The sequence below is a fragment of the Pteronotus mesoamericanus genome, unplaced genomic scaffold, assembly GCF_021234165.1.
Source record: "Pteronotus mesoamericanus isolate MK-2021 breed Mesoamerican mustached bat unplaced genomic scaffold, CSHL_Meso_final contig_121, whole genome shotgun sequence".
Taxonomy (NCBI): domain Eukaryota; kingdom Metazoa; phylum Chordata; class Mammalia; order Chiroptera; family Mormoopidae; genus Pteronotus; species Pteronotus mesoamericanus.
This window is the reverse complement of record NW_026555046.1, coordinates 4,808,398-4,833,538: the sequence shown is the minus strand read 5'-3', so window position 1 is coordinate 4,833,538 and position 25,141 is coordinate 4,808,398. Positions and strand designations below refer to the sequence as shown.

Genomic DNA, 25,141 nt, shown 5'->3' with positions numbered 1-25,141 from the left:
TGAACTTCATAAAACTGAGCAGATGATGAATTAACAGCACAGTGTTAATACTACCCTGAATATCAGTTACAAATACAGCTCCCAGTCCAGGAAGCATTCATTGTCTTTCTTACTGAAAGCTTACTTAGTAACAATAGTGGGATTTTTTTTCTCTAATTATGCATTTCTAAAAATAAATTGTCAGGAAATTGTATTATTACCTCTTCTGGATTCAGGGACAGGTTCTCTGACTTAGGGCTGAATTTTCTAGTCGCTGTTTCCCTTAGACCTCTTACATTCTAGAGATTGAGGCCAAATTTAACATCATGGAGAGGTACAGGTGAATGGATTAGCTCAACGAACTTCCATCTGCACACCTGTTGCTTTTAGGTACTCAGCCCACCAGAGCAGGGAGGGAGCTGTGCCTGTGAGGGCAAACACAGTGTTTCCACCATTTGTTTCAAACACTAACTGGTAATACAGGTTTAGGTGAATGAGCTAGTTCAGCCATCTCATCAGGGGAAGTTGGGAGATTATTAGTGATGAAATGTTTAAAATGAGGAGTTACTGGAAACTTATTTAAGAGAAATTTGCTGAACTTAATAGATTTTTTTAAAATAATTTTTTATTTTTCAATTATAGTTGACGTAGATAGTCTTGACCTGGCTTCTTCTGTATATCCTTAGTTATAGGACTTCTGTTCAGCTAGACTTGAGACAGTTTTCAGTGATGGTTGATCTGTAACTTAGTTATAATTCTGATAAGGTCATGGGAGGAGGTGAACACTATATTTCCTCTGCCATCTTGACCAGAAGTCCCTGGAAGTCAATAGATTTTAAAGATTTTTTTTTTCTAAATTCATGTCTTTATAAAAATAAAATTTTTAAAAATATCCCAGATTAATATAGTAAAATTTTTTCATGGGTACTGTTGTTCTTTTGCCATTCATGAAATCTACAAATCAAGTGTTATCATGGGACTTCTTCTGCAGCAGTTGCTTCGATATAATAGAGTGCAGGGCAAAAGTAGGTTTACAGTTGTTCATTTGGAAAAAAATACAATAATAATAAATAATTGTACAAGAATAAACTTCGATGTACTCACAACTGTAAACTTACTGTACATGTAACATCTGCCTTATTGTTACTAAATCTTTTTTTTTTCAATTTGGCTAATAAAATTTCTTCCATGGAGCATGGTATACAGAATCTGTTTAAAGGAACTTAATCCAATGGACTTGAAGTAAAAAAAGTCCAAAAGGAATGACAGACTTTCTGATAGCAAACTTTTATCCTTTGCATTTTTCTAGCAGGGAGGGGAGGCAGCAGAGGACTCACCCCATGCCTGACATCACAGGAATGTGTCCATCCTGCCTATTTAAGGGGGCTTTCTGACTGTGTGTGTCCCTCCTTTGTTCCTGACCAAAAATTTTGGTTTAATGACTCTAGTGTATTAGCTTTTATTTAGCCATGGGCATCTTGAAGCATCCATATGCTGGGGTAGGCTAAGGCCAGTCTGAAGAAGAGGTTCCCCAGCAAGAGCTGGCCAGGGATAAGATAAGTGTTCTCCCAATCTTGGTATGAGTGGGCAGAAAGTAAGGATATGATGTCACTATTAAGAGGCTGAGCACTCATCTTAGGGTCTCCTTAACCTTTCTGAGGTAGGAAGAGGTAGCAAATCTGAAAGGCACAATAAAACTGAACAAAAAGTGAACAGGGCTGGATATCAGGCAGAGGGTGCATAAGAGGTATATTTAAAGGAGATTTTTGCATGTATTTTGAGGACTTAAGAAAGAACTGCACTTCTGGGTCACGCCTTGTTTCCCCTTCTCCAGATCAATCACTAAGAGTAAAGTGAAGACTGTACTTCCAGGGATCATTTCTGTAGTTCATTACTAAGAGTAAACTGGATTGACAAACTTTTACCATCTACATGTCCCCTGTTGCAGTGTCTCCTGGCACCTCTCCAGACCATAGAAGATGAAAGAAAAGTAATTGGTAATGGGTAAGCCCCCCTTGCCAATAATGTAGCTGGAGAAGGTAGGAGGAGAAGCCCTGTAACATGATCAATTCCAGAGCTGGTCCTGTGCATTAGATCTGCCCCCAAAGTGAGATCTTTCCTCCAAATGAGCTTGTTCAAATAGCCCAAGCAAGTGGCTGAATTTCTCTCCCAAGTAGGAGTAAGGTACAGTGAATGAACAGATTCACTGCAGAGAAGCTGGTCATCATTGAAAAGGACCCCAAAGGGCTCTGTACCTTGTCTTACCTCTAAAACTTATAAGGGATCAACTTTCAGGGCTTAAAAGGCCTCTGTACCTTCATTCCTGAGTCCAGCAATTACTGGGCACAAATACCCATTTAGAGGCCTGAAGTATCTCTGTGAGATTTCTGTTTCCTCTAATTGAAGGTGGAAACAGGAAAATAGTTTTCAAAAAGATGATTACTTTTATTTAATATTTACCATGGGTAGGCTACATGCATGACAGTATCAGAGAGATGCTGGTAGACCTTAAGCAGGTGAGATGTTAAAGAGCTCTCAGTAAGACAGGAAGGAATGAGTAGCAAGCAAGAGAGGTTATAGATATTGGGTTTGGGGAGGAAGAAGAGAGAAAGACTTTATATTGAGGTAAGATTTGAGCAGACCTTCAGAGGAAAAATTTTAATGGGAGGAGAGAGGAGGGACTCCCAGCAGGTATGGACACTGTTCAGAAGGAAATGCCCAAATGAGCCAGACAGGAAGGCCTAATGTGGTGCTGCACTTGGTTCTATGGACTGTAGATTTAGGTGATGGGGAGCCATTAATGATGGGTAAACATGCAGAACTAAATGGTGAGAGCTCTATTTTAAGACTAAGTTAGTAGTAGAGGAAAAGTAGAGTGCTTTGGTAGAAGTGGGTAGCAGACAAACTTTACATGAGTCATTTCTAGCTGAAGAAAAAAAAATGTAAGAATACACATGGATTGTCTCAGTGAATACCCTTGAATCAAGGGCTTTGATAGAGAAAAGGTCTGGGGTTGGAGGACGGTAAAAGAAGCAAATTCAGTCAACCCAGTAATCTGTAATCAGAACAGGTTTCCTCTGGGTCTTGGCTTATGTGGTCTTCAAAGTGAAAGTTGGGGATAGTATAGGCATATTCTGCTAAAAGTAAACATCCAATTTTGAGAAATCTGAATTAATAAATAAATAAAGGAATAGTTCTCTGCTGAAGAAGGGATTGTAATAGAATTACTTCATAGACCAAGCCATCCTAATGTGTTTAATACATGATGTCTAGACCTACTCTGGCCAGTGTGGCTCAGTTGGTTGGAGCATAGTCCCATAATCAAAAGGTTGTGGGTTCAATTTGCAGTCAGGGCACATAGCTAGGTTGCAGGTTCCATCGGGGTGCATACGAGAGGCAACCAAAAAAATGTTTATTACTCTCTCTCTCTCTCTCCACCCCCACCCCTACTTTTTTCTCTCTCTAAAATCAATAAACATCTCCTCAGGTAAGGACGTTTATCCTGACTGCACACAGACCTCATCCCTTCATCTGGCCTGTTAAATAAATCAACATTATTAATGTGTTGTGGTGACTTTGTGAAATAATCAAGCTGAGTTCAGTGTCCACTTGATAAACAAGGCCTCCTGCAATGAAGAATAAAATCCCAACCATTTTTAATGTAGCAAAATTTTAACTATAATGCCTCCTTCTTCCTGAAAATTCCATCTAGCCTATTTTATTTTCACATATACCTAAAACTAAATTTTAGCCTGTTTCTGACTCAGTAGATGGATGTCTTTTGATTTTAGATTTCAATTGAGAAGGAAAAAGAAGCCACCATGAGGGCGAGAATGGGGAAATGATAAACGAAAGAGCATGTTATTTACCTTCTCTCCACGAGATCATGGTTTGCCAAAAGAAAAAAGACCTTTGTGAAATGCAGTAGTTCACTTCCAAAGGAAATTGAAGGGTCACTCCAAAGATTAATGATTCTGGGATGTTAATTCAGCAGAGAATTTATTTTTAAAGGCTGTGATATATTCTCAGCCAGAGGATTCCGAGTTCAGCTGGGGGACTAATGAAGCATGCATTTTATTTTGTGGAGTTCCTAGCAGCACCGTCAGTCATTTAACATGGGGCCCATTTGCAGGAATTTTAAGATCTGGCTAAAAGTCTGTGCATTCAAACTGTGAGACCCTTCTTCCTTGGGAATTTTCTCAGAAAATATTTAAGGAGTAGCTCATTTCTTTTATACTTGAAAGGTTTTATGCATGAGAATTTATATTATTGGTATGAATTTTTATTATTAACATATTGCAGAGGTTAGAAAGCATATTCGTCACAGTAGGGCACTTTACAGTTTCTGTACTGTACATTGTGTTTCCTGCCTGGGGGTCAAAAATAAAACAGTTTATTGATATCCTACCCAGTTATCTTCCCAAGCTCCAGACGAAGCTTAAATTCACTTGAAAATATGTCTCTCGGTGTACAGTACTTTTTCAGAGTTGATATCTGTATATAATAATACCTTGTGTTGTTTTGTCAGGATCAACATTCATTTTGTCACTCAAACTGCTTTCCTTCCCTATTCCTTGTCCCCCTCTCCTCAATACTTTGCAAAGCCTGTGGACACACAGCATTATCTTCTCTCTCAGTAACTGGTGCTGTAGATCCTAACCCAGTCAACAGGTCATCAAAATGTTCATTATTAGGAAATTGAGAGAAAGAAATGAAATGGCCATGGCTTGGGCTCAAACTACAGAGTTCCTTTATGTGGCCAGCTGTCACCTTGACAGTCTTGAGCCTTGCCTTGAATTCAACTCGATCATTCTATAAAAAAAATTCTCTATCAAATTACCTAGAACAGTATGTTCAGTGGAATATGCATGCTTAATTGTGAGCTACCGTTTGTCATGATATGCTCTTTGATTAGCCAAACCTTCAAAAAGAGATATCCCTCACTTAGAGGTGGGCCATCACTGTGCACTGTCACATGGTATGGGTGCTTCCCAAAGTCAGCCATCCCAACGAATCAGACAGGCTTTGGGGGTTGATCTTAAGCGAGACCAGCAGTGGGTTATAGCCAGTGCAAGAACCCAGGCTTTCACAGAATGCTGTTCACCGGCTTCTTTCTTTCCCAGCTGTATGGTTTCAGCTCTCCCTCTGGGGTATTTCCCCAACATTTTGACCTCATAAAATATAATGTCTCTAGAATACCTAGACTGGTTAATGATAATTTATTCTGCAGATTGGGGCTGGAGAAACCCCCTTGAGCAGATTAATGGCTGTTCCCTGGACAGGAGGTAAACCTCAATAGGGCAATTATTTGTATCTTCATTTTATATACCTTCACTCACACACACAGAGCTAAGAGCTGGAATGACACATGGATAAGCTGAGCTCTCACATACACAGGGACAGCCAGAGAATGCAAAGAATGATTTATATGTTGTAATAAGAGAGGAAGGGGGTGAGGGGAATGAGGAGAGAGAGACTCAGAGAGGCAAATGAGGACCAATCAGGCTAAAATGAGACATGATTTGTTGCTATTTTCCTTTCTTAGTGTATTTTTCCTGGATCTCTCCCTAGCAGTGCTGTTCAGTTACTCCTGTTGTGTGTGCTCATGCATAAATTCAGGTCAAGTACAAAACCCTGATTTCTCTATTCATCAGAGGAATGGGTAATGTTCTTATCAATACATAACAAGAAATCACTACTAATTTGGCTCATGACCTTATTTCTTTTATCATTAATGGCTGAAATGGTGTTTGCCTAGCCATTAATGCATTCGGCTCAGTAAACTAAAGCTGTTTGAAATTTTCACTAATCCTTTCTCATTGAGGGCCTCCCTAGACCAAATCACTTCTGAATAAAACAAGAAAGCAAATGCATGCCCAGGTTCCTAAGATTTTCCAGATCAAACATAATTTACAGGTCACAGCATTTTAAAATGAGATTTTGTTTCTTTGAAATTGTAGATCCCAAAGTATTGAAGAATGAATGAACTGTTTACTGAAAATATGAATTGCATGAACTTACCACATAAAGTGTTCAAGTATTGGGGGCTTTTCTTTTTTTTACCAATGCAAAAATGAACCAGCATTTTAGAATAAAAGTAGAAAAATGGTTTAACACCTAGCACAAAGATGCTTCTCGAATGAATCCGTCTTTGCTGTTTAATTTACATTTTGAGGGCTCATTAGGATGATGAATGACACGAGTGGAGAATAAGGCATACTTCCTGAACAAAAGACGATGTCTGTAGCCTAATAACATTTTATGCCAGCACTTACATTTGTCAGAAGTGGATGCTATTTATCCCTATGATTATTTAAAAATCATTTTTATTGTCCTTTGTGCTGTGTCCTCTTCTGGGAATTTTAATTCAGAGTTTGACACCTACTTATTAACTTCGGTGAAGTATGGAGTACAAAGGCCGATACTCTATAAAGAATCTCAACAGCCATGTTTATGTTGCCTGCAGCTGTACACAAATGAGCTCACTTCGGACTTGTTTCCATCAGAAATGGGAGGCCTGTCGAATAGCATGTAACCTCTGTTTCCTTGGCAAAGCCAGCGCTCTCTGTCTCAACCAAGCAGGACTTATGGAGTCGACAGAAGGAGAATTTTTCCTAATTACACTCCAGCCCTTATGCGTCAGTACATCACTTCCATCCCCCTTGCCTCCTCCAACTCCTCCTCCCAAACAGCACTCTGTCATCTGTCACCACTGATGTCCCTTCTCTCCTCTCTGATCGCCTTGCCCAGCCTACGCTCTGACTCCCACACCCTCACTACTATTCCACATTGCTTCTTCCTGAGCCATCTGTTTCCCTGGCTGTGGGTTTTCACAGCTCCTCAGTGGGCTAGGTTTCTTTTCAGGGTGGGTAACGCCCCTTTGAAATTGAGTAGGAGTCCTATACATACGATGAGATCCACAAGGGATTCTCCCTGCGACACAGCCATGAAAACCAGCCTACGCTGCCTGGGCAGCAGTCACAGGGCCATTTGGCCCATCACATGGTCTCATTTCAAGCCTTGATTTCCACCCGCCACCTCCAAATGCCAGTTAATTTTACTTATGACTCATCCTAGAATTTTTTTTATAAAGGGCAAGTGTCTGGTCTTTCCCAAGAGGAAATAATGTCTTGGTGCTGTGACTCAGAGCCTCAGAGTGAGCCATGTCCCTGGGGGTCCTCAGTAGGTCCTGTGGGGCTCTCCCAGGGTGTGCAGCGTGCTTCTGTCCGCTTCAATGTGATATACAAGTGTTTCATCAGAATTTCACTCCTCAACCTAAACCAATGCTTACTTGCTTCAGGTTCTTACTTTTTCTTTTTTAGCAGGCTGGAAATAAAACAGCAAAAAATGAAAATTCAAAGATGAATATTTGGAAAATAATATTCTGGTACCCATTTTAAATCTCTATTATCAATTGATATTTGCTGATGGTGCTTCAGATCAATATTCTGCAGGGAATCCAACTTTGAATTATTGGTCTGGCTTCATTAGCAATTAAATGAACATATAACCATCTTACCACTTTTGCTATTATTTTAAATGACATTAAAAAGGGAAACTATTTCTATTTGGTATTTAACTACTTTAATATTACAATTAAAGTTACAGTGATAATTGATGATAGCTCACACTGTTAAAAGAGGACCTACTTTATCCATTTCCATGGACATTAATAATAATCGAAAAGGACATAAAAACTCAAGAAGTGAAGACATTAAGATCAGGGTTTCCATACTTAGAGCAAGAACACATATGTGGCCCTTAGGCACATTGGCAAGCTCTGATGCTTTGTGAACCTGGCTGCGTCTGAAATGATGACCAATTTCTTTTGCTGCCTTTTGAAAAATATAAGAGATTATAAAGACCAGTCATCTGTGCCCAATTGATGGAGTAAACTATCCAGAAGTTCCAAATAACCTTCATTGGGAACCTTTGACCATTCTTCTCCTATGAAGTAATAGAGAAGTTTTATGAAGGTGGCTTGCTATACCTCAGGGAAGTGGAGGAAAAACTGATGTACACTCTGTAGTTTTTATGTAATACTTCATTAATATTTTTAATATTGTTATATAGTCATTATGAAGCTACTAGGAAGTTGATGAGCATGGCTCAGAAGATGTAAACATGGTGCCTGTTCACAATCTGAATTTAAATAAGCTTGGAAATGGATGGTATAAACAGAAAAATTCAGCTAAAGGAAATGGTTTCAAGAAAGGAATTCCATGAATCTGCAGAACTCATTATGGACTATGTGGGGAAGTCATTGATTTTTTTTTTCCAAAAGCATAAATAATAGATATCTTTGTTAAAGAACACAGTCTGGAAAACAGTTCTAACTGTGTGCTCTGTTTCTATCACCATGACCAGCTCTGCAAGTTCTTCCCAGGCCTATGTTATTGCTTCTATCTAGCAGACTCCCGTGCTGCCCATGAGTATAGACTTCATGTGCACAAAGAAAGCTTGGTGTCTTCTCTGAAGTGACCTAGTTCTATGGCCCTAGGGTTGCCTAGTTTTCTTTACCTCTGCCCACATTTAATTCAGATATTTGAAAGATTTTCCACAGACCTAAAGAATTAAGTTGTGTAAAAAGGATTGCAGCTTAAATCTGGATAGAGTGTATTGACTGGGATGCTGTTAAATCAGAGTGAAAAAACAAGACTTGTTGGCAGACTTGAGGAATCACCACCCACCCACTCTTTACTTGAGAGACTTCATGTTTCCGAATTAAGGGTTTAGTGATAGCTTTCTTAAGTAATTAATTGAAATATCTTACATGTTTTTAAAGTTATACTTATCATTGATTATTTTTAGATTATAGCAATTTTCATGACAGTATAGTCCCAGAGAGCATGAGAATTGGAAGAAATATGTCAGTGCCTACTGACAGAAGAGAAGTTGTTTTCTTTGTTTTTATTAAAATCTATGTACTGTAAAGTAACACATTAAAGGGAGAAATCACGAGACTTAGAAAGAAAGCTCTGAGTATTTAAAACTCTATCATGAATGGGTAAAAACACTTAGTGTGTCCTAATAAAAAGGTGATTATAGCATGGAATTTTTCCGACTCTGAGGTACCTAGAAACAAAAATTGAAATTAAGTCTAATTACACAGGAAAGAACGTTCCATAGCAGGAACTATTTCTCCCAAAAGTTGTAATTTAGCCACTTAAAATTCAACCAAAAGAATTTTGTTTCAAGGTCAAATTGCCCAGCTTTGATTTTTCTTCTCGACTCAAGCAAAGCTCACTGTTGACTTGGAGAATATTGCCATAAAGGTTATGCAAACCTCCTCTTTCTGCTTTCTCCTAATATTACAATAGAATTGCATTTTTTTTGGATGTCTCTTTTACCTATTAGGTACTTTTGCAGCATTTAATGCTAAGTAATCAAGGTAAGCTGATTTTTGGTTATCATGTCTGTGGAATGGGAAATAGTGTTGGGGGTGTAATATAATAGTAGTGTGATTTGATTTGACTCATTCATTCAACATGCATTTTGTGCCTTCTCTATGTCTTTCTTACCACTTTATTTATTCCCAGCACCTAGAATGGTGTCTGACACACAGTGGGACTCACTGAATATTTATTGAATGAAAAGTGCAGTCTTTTGTGAATTACATTGTTTTGGAATGGAAGAAAATTAATATCCACTATCTGGATGATAGTGTCTAGTCTCTGTTTAGCAATGTTTATACTAGTGACAAGCTATAAAGTTATAGTTTATTTCTAAACAAATCAGTATATTGTGCTTATAAAATGGTTTTATGTTTCACTTAATATATTTCTAGCATTGCAAAAGTGGCTTCATGTGTTTTAACAACATGGCTTGAAGGTGTGGATACAGAATAAAGTGACACTTCAATAAAGTGTCAATGATAATCTCAATATATAGGTTGTTTCTTTATCTGAGTGCCAACAATCATAACTGTTTCTACCGCCCATGGGCACTCAGTATCTCTTTCTTTGTGTTTCTAGTCAGCTCCCTTTCTGATTTCTCATAGTGGTGGTTCCAACCTGTTAGCACCCTCCACCGCCTCCATCATGGAAGGTGAAGGATGTCCCAAATGCATGCCCCAAACAGAGTTCCTTATCTTCCTTCCTCCCCATGTGCCAATGGCACCTCCTCCTGCACACTCCATCTCAGTGGTGCCACTGTTACATCCTAGCCGCTCCAATCTGTCTTCCATTTTTCTGCCTCTATAAAATACAAATTTGATTTAAAGACTTTTCCTGCCTAAAGTCTTTCAATAAATGCCTATTATAACCAAGTTTCTTACGGATCATTCAGACAGCAGAAAAGTTGGAGAAAAAGTATTCCAGGCTGAGGAACAGCATGTTCAAAGACCTTAAGCTAGGAAATACCTTTATGCTTTAGAGACACTGAAGGAAGACCAGTGTACCTAGATCTTAATGAGCCAAGGAGGAATGATGGTGGAGGGTGGGATGAACAAGGTCATACAGGACCAATTAGGCTGTGTTAAAGATTTTGGTTTTTATCTTGTAGAACATAGATGGCTTTAAGCATGGAAATGACATGATGTGACTCCTCTTTTATAAAGAAGACCCTGGCTGCTATATGAAGAGTAGAACTGGGCAAGGAGAGAAACTAGGAAATAGGTTAAAAGAGGTGAAAAGTGATGATACCTTAAGATAGGTGATGAAATTATAGATAGATCAGAGTACAGGGATGTAAAATATCTCATGAAGGTAGAATTGACATGGCTTATTGATGAGGTGGATTTGATAGGAAGACAGCAAGTGGATTTTATGGGGTGCACATTCCCTAAGGTGAGATGGATGGAAAAAGTTTAGTAGAAAAGATTGAGTTCAGTTTTAGAAATTTTGAGATTTCTGTTAGATATTGAAGTAGTTGTACTAACTAGACCTCTGGATAATGAGCCTGGAATTCAACAGTAGATCCAGGCTGGAAGTATACTTTTTGGAATTAGCAGACAAATGATAACTTAAGCCACAAGAGAACATGGCATGGCCTAGGGAATGAGCCTTTTGTAACCATCAGCAATATCAAGCAATTGGGGAGGAGCTGGTAAAGGAAAGTGAAAGTCAGGGAGAAACCAGAAGTCACCAGAGCTGCAGGAGCAGAAAGAATGATGTCAGTGAAGGAAGGACCCATTCAGTCATGCTGCTTAGAATGACAAGGAAGATAAAGATTGAAAAGAGCCTGCTTAATTTGACAATGTGGAGATAATGTGTGACTTTAGCATGAGCAACCTATGTGGCATGATAGGGTGAAAGCGAGACTGGGATTGTTCAAAGAATAAATGTCAAAGTGTATGCCTGGCAGACTCTAGACAAGCTGTATACGAGGTTCTCTGTGCAGCTAGTGAGGTCACTAACTTTCCACAATATAGTCCTTTTTAGAGTAAAAAACTCTCTAATTTGTTCATTCTTTCATGTATTATCATTTAGTCCTAACAGATATATATTGAGTACTCATTAGGCCCAGTATGCCTAACGGTGGAAGAGTTTGAATGCAAATTTCCAAGAGGTCCTCAGGATATCTGAACATTCATTCAGTTGACAAATATTTAGTCAATGACTACAATGTTCCAGGCACTGTTTAAGAGAATTGAATATTGGCCTATCTTTTGAAGCATCGGGCACATGAATCTTGTAACATTAGTGACCAAAAAACACAAGGTCTCTACACTCAATCTTGAATAGTTCTGTTGGAGGAAAATAAATAACTATAAGTAAATAAAAATTTCAGATACTGATAATTTTGTTAAAAAAAATAAACCTGGGGATGGATATAGAAAGTGGCTTGCGGTATTAGTGAGGGAGTTCTTTTAATAGGGTGGTTAAGCAAGGCCTCTGACAGGTGATACCTGCTTTAAGACCTGCCTCTGAGAAGAGCAGCCCTGGAAAGAGGACAGCTGGGGAAACGTTTCAGGCCTGGAGAACAGCAGGGCAACGCCCACCCAGCAGGGCGGACCTGTGCCTGTTTGAGGGTCAGAGCAGAGGAACATTGGCTGGAGTGCTCTGAGCAAGGCAGCAAGCTGGTTCAGGATGAGTGAGGCCCAAGAGATCAGCATGGAAGCACATTGCCAATGAGCAGCGTCATTAATAAAAAACTGTATTAATAGTCTAAAAATTTCATACAAATTTTTTTTTGCTCCACTATACATGTATCTGCCTTAATTTTTTAAAACATCACATTAGTGCCATCAGGGAAAAACAAACTCCAAAATCAGTTTCCTGTCTTGTGGGTTAAAGGGACAGATGTTTGTGCCCTGAGTCTGTCATTTTTTGAAATGACACTAAGCCATGGAGAGCTGACTTGGAATATCAGCTTCAGGGCCCAAGCAATCTCTCCTCTCTTTTGGTGCCACAGTATTTTGAAAACCCAGACCCACATGAAGACATGAATATAAATGTCAGCTTTTCTCTCCAGTGCTTTGAGTGATGTCCAGGCAACTCCAAAGTGGAGCTTCACAGAGCACTGTGCAGAAGTTGGGGAGGTGGTATTGTCAGCCACATCAGGAGAGATTCAGCAACTAGAACTTTCTAAAGCGAGGTGTCTGAAGGTGTCTCTGACTAGTTTTAATGACGTCAGAGAAAAAACCAAGAACTTTTTCATTGGAAATGACTGATAGGTGTTCTCCTTTTTATTAAAACACTGAGATGATTATTTTTATTATACCCAAATGAACAGAGGGTCTCAAATGATCGTTTTTAGCCATTTTTACATGGCTAAAAGACACTAACTATAGGCCAGCTTTGTTCTTCGTCTTTACATGGTTTATTCCATTGAGTCCTCATGACTACCCTGTGGGATATGTCCTACAAATTATCTCCATTTTACAGATAGGAGAAGTGAGATGTAGAGAGGTAAAGGAATCTATCAAAAGTATCAGTTATTGAAGTATATTCTCTGAAGGCCCCAAGACCCTTACATTGTGTACATCAGATCAAAGCTATCCTCACAATAATACAAAAATGTTATTTGTCTCTTTTGACTGTGTTGACAATACACCAGGTATGAAAACAACAGAGTGTAGGACTGCAAGGCACCTTAGCATGAATGAAAGCAGTGCCACCAAACTTTATTAGTCATCATTGTATTCATTGCCATGTACTAACATTTAAAGAAAAATACTAAGTTTCACTAAAGAATGTCTCTGATAAAGAAGCAAAAATTATTAATTTTATTAGATTTCATCAACTGAGTACATGTCTTTCTAATATTCCATGAACAGGACTGTATCTAAGACACTTCTACCGCCTACCCGAGGATGATTGTCATGGAAAAGCCACTTAGTGGCACTAAAATAAAACAGGACACTTTATTTTAAAGAATGTCTGAGAGACAAACTATGATTCTCAAAATTGGGTATTTGGCAGACGTGTTCGCAAAAGTGAATGAAGTAAATTGCTTTAAGACTGATAAAACTTGTCAAAACTTTAAAATGATAAAACTTGAGCTGTCAAGCAAAAAATAGAGTTTTGGCAAACTTTACATCTGCCACTTGGAGCTTGACAATGAATTTAACTTTAGCACTTAAGACTTCTTTGATGACACTATTGGTAATATAAATAAATATGATTTTTGATGTTCCATAATGAAATGTGTTAACATATGGAAGATATGTATAAGTTAATTGAACCAATATTTTCCAAATGACCAATGAATAACATCACATAGTTATGCTTCTGTAAAAGATGAATGTACGAAGTGCCAGGGGGACCAATGGATTTTAATGTAATGGAGTTTGAAAAATTCATTGCTATAATATCAGAGTTCGCATTTATTTATTATTCTCACTTCTTTGCTATTTATAATAAAAATATTCACAATACATGTAAGATTACCTGCTTCACAGGGACTTTGTAATTGTTAGGTGCATAGCAGAGGGACTGGTACATACTAGGTACAAAATCTCAATAAATATTAGCTCTTAATATTGTTATTAGGTGTTTGTTTATATCGTAACACTATGTTTAGTTCTATTATATTCCTCACCGTATTGGTGAAGAAACTGAGATACCAAAGGTTAAGTATTATGTGACAGAGCCAGCGTTCAAACTCAGGCAGCCTACATTCAGAGTCCATTTTTTAATTCTACTTTATGGAATTTAAATCAATCTGAGGGACAGAGTGGTTTCTTTGTGTAATTACCATTTTTCAAATACTGGTTGCTAATTTCTTTTCCCTGTAAAAGTTTATTGTTTCGCTCATCCCACAGCTTGAGAGGGAAGGCTCCAGAGTGGTTAAAAAGCTCCCTCAAAGGCCCAAGAGGCTCCTAATCACCGAGGACCAGTATTTCTCAGGGCTCTTCACCTGGATCACTGGGGCCGCCTGCCAGTTTGCAGATGATGATTAAGTGGTCACCTGTCTGCAGAAAGTCATGGGACACAGCCTGTGTGGGCAGATCCTCAGGGCTGGTGCAGGTGCTTCTGCAGGCCAGCACACCCATGGTGCTACCCCACTCATCTTGGCCAGCTTCCTCCTGCATGGTAGGAGAGGGCAAGCGCAGCCTCCTGTTTTCCTCCAACTATGGAGACGTGGAGTCTAGGTCCAGGGGAAGTAGGTGTAGGAGGCAGACGCAGTCTGGCCACGCAGCTGGCTGTGATTTACTGTGGGAGGAGTAAGGCTATTGGATCTGGAGTTCCTGTCTGATCAAAAACAAGACGCCAACCACAGACAGTGGTATTTGCTGCTCCCCGTAGGCAGAAGGCAGCAGGAAAGATGATCCAGAGGCTGAAACTGGGAGGAACTTGAGGGGGTTTCAGAGGTTGGTTGCCCTATTTGGGCTAAACACTGGTATTGAAATAAGAGTGGAGTGAAACAAGACCACCAAGCTCGCAATGTAATTTATTTTCTGAAAATGTGCTCACAGATATGCTGAGGAATCACAAGGGCACAGCCCTGGTGGTGGCACTCCCACTAGCTGCTTTGTGCCTGGCACACTTTGACATGGTGAACTCCATGTGCACCATGGCATTATCTAAACAACCTCTCGCTGAACATAAAGGTGCCTACTCTGAATTTTCAGGACTAGTGTGAAATTGGCTCACAGAAAAGAACAGAATTTCCACTAGTGAAGAGCAAAGGGTGTATCCACTAGTGACAACATTTTAAAGAATATATAACCTCCCATCTTCCTGTAAAAGTGACCCTCTGGGTCAAGGTTCTGTCACCATGCTTTGACTTCAGTTGCTGTCTGGCACATCACTGCACACACTGGGGAACTATTCAGGGTGGCCCAGGGCAAACTGTGTTACCGTGATGTCTGTTGTAAGAGCACAGAGAGGTTGGTGACTCTGCTGGGCTGGAGATAAACTTAACACATTTGAATACTTCTTGTTCCGCATTTCTTATTAATCAATAAAGTTTTGTGCCAGTCCCAACACCCTCAGGACAGAGGTCATAATTTCCAAGATTACATTAGTGACCTTTTAAACTGTGGAAGTGTATGTAGTAAGTAGTCTATCACAGCCATAATGAATTCCCTCCCACCTACCTATCCCCACCCTCTGACCCTACACATGCCACATGGGCAGAGTAGCAGCTGGGTACATGTTTATTGAAAGAGTGTTTTCTTTGTATGGAAGACCCTTGCTGAGATTTAAGAAATACTGTAATTTTATCAAGTCATTACAAATAAATTCTGTTGGTTATTTTCTGGGAAAATTACTAATCTCATCTATTCCATATCCTGAGCATGTGTTAAATGTATAGACTACAACCCTCTTTCTGTTGGTTACTGGAGCCCCCACTTTGCTTGGGGTCAGTTTGGTGAGCCTCTTGAGCTGACTATGCCAGGTAGGTGTGGCAGGGGCCACCTAGAAGTTCAGAACTAGGAATGTATTTTAAAAATAGGACTGTTGGATCTTGGCATAGCTCTTCTTCTTTATACAAAGAGATAGCTTCATACAAAGAGAACACACTGTCTGTCCAGAGAATAGTAACTTTATCCTCTTCCCCTCTTTGATATTGTTCAGGGGATCATAGATCAAACTGATTAAAATGCTCAAGAAGCCACAGGGTCATCCAAGACAGACTCATATTCTCAGTGCCCTTCCCCCATTCCTCATTATCTTGCTGTTTCTGCACAAAACCTCCAACCCCTTTCCTAGAACTTTCATAACAAGGTAAAAGCCCCTCCCCCAAGTCCCTCCTGCTTCAGGATATATCTCCCCTCAGGGCACCACCTGCCAGCAGCCCCTCTTGCCTGCCCTGCTGTCTCCCCTTCTGGCCCGACATTGAATTTCAGTAGGCTGCAGCTAATGTTGAATATATTTCAGATGCTGTGCCCTCTCTGTGAACTACGAAGACAAAATTAGCAGATACAATTAAATGCTTTAGGATTAAAAGAAAACAACAAAAGAACTAGATTTTTATTATTTCCCTATTGGTTATTACTACTTGAAACATTGGCTTCTGTGATCATCTATTTCTGAAGCAGACAGAGAGTAGGAAATGCTACCCATTCGCAATTAGAATACAAGGTTTTTTTCCTCGTAAGAAAAGAAACCCAGCACACTTTCAGAAGCTGTGAAAGTGTTCTCATGATCTGGTAGATCCCATCTGTGCATTTTTCAGTGGCATACTTCAAGTACAGGAGCTACAGTCAAAGGACAGAGAGGAAGGAAGGAAAGGAGGGAACAAGGGAGGGAGGAAAGACGTGGGTGTTAATGAGAGGGCCCCAGCTTGACAGCTGTGGGGAAAGCTAATCTCTCTCCACGTGCCCACCTGTCCCAGGGGCACAATTTGCATGCTCTCACTTCCTGGAAGAAGTCTGGCATTGTGAAGTGTCACCCAGAGTCCACAGTGCCCCAGTGGATGCATCCTGAGGTGTGAGGTCACTCTGGCTCTGACCCCAGCACTGTCCCATGGAAACCACAGTAAAATTGATGGAAGAGATGGTGAGCCCCTCCTGTTTTCACTACTGGGGGCGCAGGAGATGTAGACGGAAAGAATAAGGCCTTATTGAAGAGCATTCAGACCCTGAGTTATAAGACATCTGCAATTCTTGCTTACCTAGGGAGGTTATCAATTGACCTTCTCTAGAGGCTTTTAGAGAAAAGTGGCTGCCAGCCATCTTTTTGGAAACACAGGCCCTAGGGACCCGTGGTGATGGATTTCCTGACTGCTGGAGGGGTCTTCCAGTCCTGTGATCCTGTTGAGTTATTCTTGGCCACCACTGTGGTAATTAGTTTTCCACAAGGCTGGCTTAACACACTCCTCTGCCATAATACAATCTGAAACTACCCCGTTTCTGTTAGGTTTTTCTCCTGTTATCAGTTTTATTGAAACCACTGTGACACTTTCCAATCAGTGTTAAGCATATTTTCGAGAGACCGTGACTACCAGAATTCTTCCTAAAAGGATATTTGGAGAAGCAGACACTCCTTGTGATATTAGGGAAGTTATTTTGCCAGCTTTAATTTGTTTTACCTTTTGGCCTTCTGTTTCAATTATTTGGTTTTGTTAAAGTGTTGTTGAGAGAAGAATTGCTATCACTTCCATTGAGTATTTTTACTTGATTTACATTTTTACAGCTTGTAAAGACACAAATAATTTTACATCTTTGTTAATTTCTTGGGACTCTCTGCATATGAGTGCTATGGTAGACCCCCCCCCGCCACCTGATGAGGCAGAGCCCACCTACCAAATCTGAAAATGCCAGATACTCAATCTCCAGCCTCTGTTAAACCTAGGACTTAGGCCCATGATCCATGCTCTGCCATTTCAACTCATCCGCTCCAGACGTTAGATTAGAGGCTAGTGATGTGAGGATGTGGGAATGCACGGAATCCATCCCAGTGAGGATGGCCACAGTGGTGGCAGTTTCCTGGACACCGTTTTCTTATAGCAGCATTAGTGCTCACTGAGAAGGATGTGAGTTCCTCAGTCACAGTAGAGGTGTCCTTACCAGACCAGCTTAGCCATGCATGCTGGGGACCTTCTCTTTGTTAAGAGATCTTCAGGCCTAGCTTCACAGGTCTCCTGGAGACTCTCTGAGAAACCCAATAACTTCTTTAGTAAGTGCCATTTCTATTTAAATTCACCAGTGTTGGTTTCTGTTGCTCTCTAATATTTTTTAAAGTATTTTTTCCATTACCATGTATCCCCCTTAAACCCTCTCCCACCTCCACCCACCCTCCCCGCAGTCACCACACTGATGTCTGTGTCCCTGAGTCCTTTTTCTGTTTTGCTCTATCCCTCCACCCACCCCCCACTCCCTCCCAGAGCCGTCAGCCTGCTCTCTGTCTATGAGTCTGTCTCTATTTTGCTTGTTAGTTCAGTTTATTCATTAGATTGCACATATGAGTGAAATCATATGGTATTTGTTTTTCTCTGACTGGCTTATTTCACTTAGCATAATGTTCTCCGTGCCTATCCATGCTCTCACAAAGGGTAAAATTTTCTTCCTTTTTACAAGTAATATTCCATTGTGTAAATGTACCATTGTTGTTTCATCCATTCATCTACTGATAGACACTTGGGCTGCTTCCAGATCTGAGCAATTATAAATGACATTGCAATGAACACAGGGGTGCCTATGTTCTTCCAAATTAGTGTTTTAAGTTTCTTCAAATATATTCCCAGAAGTGGCATAGCTAGGTCATAAGGCAGGTCCATTTTTAATTTTTTGAGGTGTCTCCATACTGCTTTTCACAGTGGCTGCACCAATGTACATTACCACCAACAGTGCAAAAAGTTTCCCCTTTCTCCACATTCTTGCCAGCACAAGTTAGAAGCTACATTTTAGTCTTAGACTGGCTGGAAATGATAAGCAATGTTAGTCTCTTTCTTAGAATGTGGAAGAACCGAACAAGACAGATGCACTGTGGAACTCATGGATGATCGTAAACTGTTCTGAGGTTGGGAGCTTAAAAGTCATTGATTACCATTTCCAACCAGTCTAAGACTAAAATATAGCTTCCAACGTTTGCCTTAAAAAAGTTTCCGGAAAGCTCTGAGTATTGGGAAAATTTCCTTCATCTTGCAATTCTGCTGCCTAGCACAATGCCTGACTCATAGTAAGAGCTCCACAAGTAGTATTTGCTGAATGGATGATTGAACTGTAATGTTCATCTGTGGCTCTAATTTTGTCCATAATAGCTTCATCCAAAATTCCAATCTCTTGTCTACATAGCCCTTCAAAAGCAAAAGAGGGCTTTTTGATGTCCTTGTGTTTTCATATCCACTGAGTGAGCTTTCTCAGTGACTTCATGTGTTCCTCTTCTTTGGACCTGTACTGAATGGATGCATCCAGAACCTGGCACATTTGCTCCATAAATAGGGTTGTCCTCTTCTTTTTCTACATAATTAACCAAATCAATTTGTTAGTCAACTTTTCTTCATTTTTTTAAAATAATTTTTTAATCCTTCTATTACAGCTGACATATATTATTATATTAGATTCAAGTGTACACTCCAGTGATTAGACATTACATAACTTACTAATTATGCCAATAAATCTCACACCCATGTGACACCATACATAATTATTAGAATATTATTGACTATATTCTCTATGCTGTATTTTACAGCCCCATGACTATCTCCCAGGTGTAACTTCTAAGTCTTATACAAGTAAAGCTCCTCAGCTACAAGTCATAGGTTCTTAGAGTTGTATCTTTGGGCCTAAATATAATTCTCATGTATGTCATGTTGGTATGGCCCATCCAGCTTAAAGAGATCTTTCTGAATCTCATTCTTCCATCAATCACAAACTATGTGAGGCTAAAATAAACAGTTTGACATCCAGAACCTTCCATGCTCATATAAATAATTCTTTGGTTTACTTGAACACTATTACCATACTCCATTGCTCATGGGCTAGAGCTACCCACTTTTTGTCCTCGAAGCTTCCAAACAGTTTGTTCCAAGAACTTCTCCCCTTTCCACTGGTTAGGGTTGTCCCCTGTTGTTGTTGTTTCCCCCTGGCATATAATGGCTGGGCCAATGCTAATGAAGCTATGCTATTGTGCCCTGAGAGCATTGTATCCACCCATTTAACTTCTGTTCACTTCTGTTCAGCATCCCATGGAGCTCTTGCTTAGCTGTCGGGTTTCTATCCAACCTCTACATGTTCTCAGCAGTGTAATATTGCAGTGTTGTCTGATTAACTCTGTTTAAGAATCTGTCTTCTTTCTTTTTTCAAAAATATATTTTATTGATTATGCTATTACAATTGTACCAATTTTCCCCCTTTGCCCCCCTCCACGCAGTACCCCCATTCCTTCCAGGAACCATACCCCCTTAGTTCATGCCGATGGCTCATATAAGTTATTTGGCTACTCCATTTCCTATACTGTTCTTCACATCCCTCCTGTCTATTCTATACCTACCAATTTGTACTCCTTAATCCCCGCACCTTTTCTCCCATTATTCCCCCTTCACCCTCCCAGCTGATAACTCTAAATGATCTCCATATCTATGGTTCCGTGTCTGTTCTGCTTGTTTGCTTAGTTTGGTTTTTAGATTCAGTTGTTGATAGTTGTGAATTTATTGCCATTTTCTATTTAATGCTTAAGAAGGTGCTTAGGGGATACTAATTGAAATTCCTAAGAAGCAATATGTGACATCTATGTCTCCTCTAAGTCTCCAACTGCAAAGAAAGTATGACTCTGCCCTTTTGTTTGATTCATAGTTTTGTGGGGCCTTAATGGTGCTGAACTCTATTACCCTCCCAAAGACTGTATCAGCTCTTACTTAATATTTCATGTTTAGTGAACACATTTGGTTGGGGAACAGAATTTAGACAAGGCTTCCAGCTCTCTTTCCTTGATGAAGCTCTTTGGTTGCTTGCAGGATTCCCTGGCACTGGCCCACATGTTAACCTTAAGCTTCTCATTGCTAAGTGTAGGTGTCTTCCAAGCAGAATAGTCATAATATCTGGGAAGTGGGATTTATTCAAGAACAGTCATAAGCAGGCAGTCTTTGCATAGTTGGTCATATGGCTGGTTGAATGGTTAGTCATAAGGACTTTTCATGACTTTTTGCAGCCTGTTAATTTAAGAGACTCTCCCAAAGGACTGGATGAATAGTTATACAAGTTTAAAGAAAAGAGATTGAACAAAATGGAAGCCATCATGGAACTCTGCTTTATTCCAGGCCCATTGGAGACAGTATTTGTTCAGACATTTTTGCCACTCCTGGCCTCATCATCATGGAAAAGACTAGGTAGACTTTTAAATGCATGTGTGAAATTTTATTAGCAGAAAAACTTATCAAAATCCCAGAATCCAAGTCCAGTAGTGATCAGACACCCTTGATCATATCCTCTGGAGTTTGTCTGTGTTATGCAGGCATCATCAGGTTCCCTGCATTGAAAAGCTGTATAAAACTATACTTCTCCCAGATCATGGTACGTGAGATTAGGAAGTAGATAATCTAGTCAGATGTTGCCAGCCACAGTGAACTGTCTGTCAGAACCTCAGTAATTATCTTCCTTGGCTTCCCTTGGGAAGGCGATTCTGTAGAATCAAACTAGCAAGTACATAGTTTATATCTACTTCACTTTCCTATAACTCTGTGGCTTAGAAGGGCCTTATAACATCTTGTTGTTTTTCTTTGTCATCTCCACCATGGAGAGTTTGCCCTACCATTGTGAAAGAAATAACATCTTTTTGGCATGTGGATTTTAAATGAAAATTGGTCATAAACCCGTCATGTTATTTCAGCCCATGATTCTGTCCTAATCTGCATCCAAACTGCTCAGTAAAGGTGCTGTCAGCTTCTCATACACTCTCACCACACTCATCCCAGTAACTTCTGGATGTAACCTTGATGAAAATGGGTCTGTTGTATGGATAAGTTAGTCTCTGTTGAATAATATTTTTGTATCTTGGGATCAAAGTATAACATATAATGAATAGTTGATATTTTACAATGTTCTCTATAACATTGCATGTAAAAAAAAACCACATACACCAGTTGAGGAACCCAAATATTTTTCATTGTCTCTAAGTCATGCTTATATTTATTTAAGATATCTTATTTGGTGGCTAAAGGATTAGAGTTGAGGTTATGTGAACTCTCCTCTGAATTTCTTCTAAAAGAGGAGACAAAATAAATATAATAGTCTGGCTCTGATGTTTGTATAGATTAAATTAGTCAGCATCTGATTTCATGGCCCATGAGAAAGTAGTATATTTACACTGAAAAAGTTATCTTCATAGCACCAAAGTATTACTTTTATTCTGAGATATTTATCCTATTAGCACAAGATAAATTTTTACCTTTTTTGGGGGGAGGCGGGGAGGTGCCGAGGGTCTGAAACAGGCAATGCAGAGCTCTTTGGTGAATGACAAAAACATCCACCTTTAAAAAAGCTTACTTCTTCTCAACCTCCATTATTACCTGTCAAAATGAGTGCCCATAGGAAATGAAGAGTGGAGCTCCTTAATGAGCAAATTGGATGGATTACTTTTGAATGTTTTGTGGTTTCATTTCCTTTACAGGAAAAACATCTATTAAGATATTGTATTTTATTGAGTGCTTCCATTTAAAACCATATTTATTTTAATAAAAAAGCTTTATAATATTCGTTTTCCAAAACAGCATCATTAGATAATAGGACTGATTGGAATGTAGATTAGTGAGTGTAGGGTGACCAAAGGGGTCTTTTTAATTGCCATCATAACTATTTAAAAGAAGAAGGGCAGAAAAAGGGAAACTTTGGACATCCAGCACTAGATTTTAATTTAGAAAACTGAATTAAGTTTAATTGCAGCCTCATTCAGTTTCTTTTGCAATGCCTTAGTCTTTAGCATACTGACATGTCATGTAGGTTTCAAAGATCCCTTTTATATTTGTAGAATATTAATTGTTTTTTACTCAGCTTTCACACAGGTTAAAGAGCATAAGGAATGAGAAGAGACTGGGAATTCCCTGCTGAGGTAATTCAGGCCAGTGTCAGGGCCACACAGTGGGGCGTTGAGACAGACTGACGATGCTGGTGTTGTCCATAAACATAACTGTAGACACTGAAGAATTAGTGGAGGGTGTCTTGAGGAGGGTTGATGAAGCCTTCCAAAGCTAAGCCGTGAAGAAAAAATTGACCATGGTGGGGAACAGAACATCTTTCAAAATCTATGCCAGTCCCCCAGTTGAGTAGAACAGGAGAGCCAAAAACAAATGTGGCAGATGGAGAGTGTTAAGAAAATAGGTCATAAAGAATTTATGAGCAACTTACAAAGTTTCTTTAAAAATAGTAAACAAATAGGTAGTAAAACTATAAGGAAAAGCAAGGGAATGACAAGCACAACCTTTGAGATAGGAAAGGCAATGTGATGACGTAGCAAGAAACCCAGTGGATCCAAAAATTTATTGTTATAAATCTGCCTCTTAAGCTGTTTGGGGACACAAATATGTATTTTACTGTTATTCCTTAAAATGTACATATACATTATGGATATTCTTCTGTATGTATGATATATTTTGAAATAAAATATTTAATAAAACCGAAAGGGAAAGTGGCTAATGCAAAGGAACCCAGCTAAAGGTTTATGATGGTGCCAAGAATACACTCAAGGATTTTAAAATAATAACAACTTGCACCTCTTGACTTCTGATGAACAAATACTATTCAGGCACTTTTAAATGTAATCAGTGATGTAATGCACAGGCTTATATAGTATTCTGTTGTCACCCTATTTATAGACTGGGGGAAACTGAGACACAGATTGTAACCAGAGAACAAATACCGACACTTCGGCTCCAAAGCGCATGCTCTTGGCCACTTTTCTATACCACCCAGATAGTAATGAAGAGACTAAATAAAATGTTGCATTAGTTCTTACATAGAAAATATCAAACTGTCTCTTGAATAAGAGAGCTTAGAAGCCACAGAAGAAACCAAATGAATGGCAATTTGAGAACTATTGACCAAATCGTTTAACTGGCAAATTGCTAAAAACAGGTCAGCTACTAATTCAACTTCTTTCCATAAGACACTCAATGAATTAAGATTTGTGAGTCAGTTCCATGTGATACCAGCCAGTGAACTCCATTAAAGAGGAGGATCATTGAATGCAAAATGTAAGGGCAATTCTTTGGGGGGTAAAGAGTGTAACTTCTCTAGGACAAATACCTAACTGATGTACCACATTTTTTTAAGAGAAGATATAAATTTGTTTATAGAGCAGCCATTAAGAGAAATTATTTAGATTATTAAATGATCTTAACTATTCTGTACCAAGGTTACTAAAAAAAAAAAAATTGAACTTTGAAGTAATTAAAAGCGGAGGGAAGAAAATGTCATGTTTTAAAGTAGATAGAAAATGAACATATAGAAAACAAAAATAAGGATAAACAGATATATTTATGGATCATGATAGATGAGGTATTTCCAGAAAGTCCAACCATTTTTAACATAATGAGAACAGTTTTCATGACATTAATGTAACCTGACAGACAAGGAGAGTGGACTGGAATGTGCATAAATGAACAGTGACGACTTCACTGTGCTAGTCAGTGGGGGCGATAGATGCCATTGAGTGAGCAAGTGTACTGTGTGGCTGTCACATTCAAAATGACTGAATGAGTAGAACAGTGAATCTGCATCAAATTTTTGTTAAGCTTAAACATTCCTCCATGGAAACTATGATTCAGAAGACTGCAGCTATGGGCAACTTGTGACTGGCAGCTTCATCACGACAAGCCGCCTGCTCATGTGTCACATCTTGTGCAGTTTTTTTGGCAAAACATCAAATCACCCAGGAGACTCAGCCCCTCTACAGCCCAGATTTGGTGCCCTGTGACTTCTGGCTTTTCCCAAAACCAAAATCACCTTTGAAAGGGAAGAGATTTCAGACCATTGATGAGATACAGAAAAATATGACAGGGCAGCTGATGGCGATTGGGAGAACTGTGTGAGGTCCCACAATGCCTACTTTGAAAGGGACTGAGGCACAATGTACAATGTACAATGTTTATTTATCTTCTTCAATAAATGTCTATCTATATTTTTCATATTACATGGCTGGATAGTTTCTAGACAGACCTCATTGTATAATAATTTAAATCCTCTAGGACTAGGTATTGGCTCGAGATATGCTTAGTTAACATATTTATAGTATTCAAGTGTTTAACAAACTTTGTTGTAACATAAGATCCTACTCCAGAAATTATGGCTCAGTAAGTCTTGAGTTGGCCCAGTAATTGGTAATTTTAACAAGAGTTC

The 25,141-nt window shown here is 39.2% G+C and overlaps 1 protein-coding gene and 1 pseudogene across 1 annotated transcript in view; both read left to right on the top strand.

Annotated features, from left to right (window-relative positions):
* The window catches only part of AFF3 (ALF transcription elongation factor 3), a 539,761-nt gene that overhangs the window by 226,377 nt on the left and 288,243 nt on the right, over positions 1-25,141 (top strand). The window lies entirely within an intron of this gene.
* LOC129081009 (uncharacterized) lies at positions 1,836-1,928 on the top strand (annotated as a pseudogene).